The 1,688-nt window shown below is 37.9% G+C and overlaps 1 long non-coding RNA gene across 1 annotated transcript in view; it reads left to right on the forward strand.

Moving 5' to 3' along the window:
* The window catches only part of LOC106960372 (uncharacterized), a 6,113-nt gene extending 5,826 nt beyond the window's left edge, over positions 1-287 (forward strand). Inside the window, exon 3 of the long non-coding RNA XR_001427546.1 lies at positions 73-287. This is a non-coding gene — a long non-coding RNA (uncharacterized LOC106960372). The remainder of the gene's footprint in view (positions 1-72) is intronic.
* Positions 288-1,688: the final 1,401 nt, after the last annotated feature.

A 1,688-nucleotide genomic window follows, 5' to 3' on the forward strand; every position in this document is an offset into this window, starting at 1 on the left:
TCAAGTTTTAAAGATTTGTTCAAAAAGATTAAACTGTATTAAACACTAAAAATAATCATTTTTTCTCAACAGTACCTCTCTCAGCTCTCATTCGGTCTACGGCAGGCAATGGTAACCAGCAGAGCAGAGAAATTGCCTGTTATCAAGAAGGTCGATTCTTCATGGAGTTCCATAAATTGCTTTGTATTGATACCCTGTCAGACCCAGGATTCTTATGTTAACGCCCAGACCTGCCCCTGGGTGAACCGACCATCCCAAACACCAGCCAAGCTCCTGTCCCATTTTCGGTCTTCGATAAATCACAGAAATGTTAATGGCATCATTGGTGACAAGTCATTGAATCGTGTTTGTTGCAAAGCATAAATTTAAACATAAACATAAATTTAAGTTCTGCAAACAAAATGTAAAATAATTAAAGAAAGGAGGCAGTAGATTATTTAGATGGACATCCATAGTGTGACCCTTGACAGCTACAGTACCTAAAACCTTGTGGGAGGCATTTCATCAAAATCCATCATATTAGGCTGACACCTCTGGTGGGAGCCAGGCCTCACACTACCCACAAGAGGTGTGATGGATGAGCTTGTGAAACACCCACGAAAGGAGATGATTCTGGTCAGTTTTGTTACTGTATGCCATCTTTGATGGATCTTGCATGTCAAGAGATTGTTCTCAGCAAAAGCAAAGTGCGCAAGAATGGATGCTGTTGAAAAGCTGACTGCATTAATGTTACCTTTATTGTTGTGGAAGCTGCGGCAAGTAGAGTTGAGCTGAAAAAAGTTTGATGTGTGTCAGGTGACATTGCTCATTGTAAAATGACGCTATGCCACAAAGCAGCTTTCATTTCCTTTCTTCCATTCTCCACCTGCCCTGACACAAAATTCTGTCATCTTATATAGAGCTTGTGATAGCAATAAAATCATGACATATTGTTGGACATTTGTTAAATAATTGTTGAAAAAGTGCTTGTTTGTGGTGCTGTGCTTCTCACAGCACCACAAACAAGCAAACTTAATGTCCACCATGAGTATTTCTATGATATGTAAAAGTAAAAGACATACCAGAGGATGTATGTGCACATCATGTTGTTTCAAAAATTAAAAGCAGTGTAAAAAAATGTTACACTGCTTTTAAAAGATGTATATGCTCTCTGTACTCTTGGGGAGTTGTTCACTGTCACAATCTTGAAGTGGAAGTAGATGTCAAAGAAACACTTATTTGTTCAATGTTTTATGAAATATACCATTTATACATACACACAATAGTGCCCATAGTAACACTATATGTAAAACAAAGAGCTCCTCATTAAAAAGTATGAAATGCAGAGCATTTCAACAGCGTCATCTAATTCAGTAAACTGTTTTACTAATACTAATAACTGATGTAACACCTGTAAACTGTAACTTTACAAGATAAATTAACACAAAAGATGCAGTCACATCAGAGCTGTTTATTCTGCTTTAATCAAACTCTAGTCTGTTTGCTTATAAGGTCTGATTTGTTTGGAGAGGTGTGAATGTGTAATCAGACCAAAAAAGAAAATTCTGGTCAACCTACAAATCTGGGTCTTGGTTTAGTTGTAGTGAACTCTGTGGCAGTTTTTATGTGGGTCCAAGCGAGCCGGAGACTGCTCCAAAAGTAGGAAGTGAACGATAGTGTAGAACGTTCCGGGTAAATACAACCAAAAC

Source organism: Poecilia latipinna, unplaced genomic scaffold, assembly GCF_001443285.1.
Source record: "Poecilia latipinna isolate Pla-1442-1.1 unplaced genomic scaffold, P_latipinna-1.0 Scaffold1179, whole genome shotgun sequence".
Lineage (NCBI taxonomy): Eukaryota > Metazoa > Chordata > Actinopteri > Cyprinodontiformes > Poeciliidae > Poecilia > Poecilia latipinna.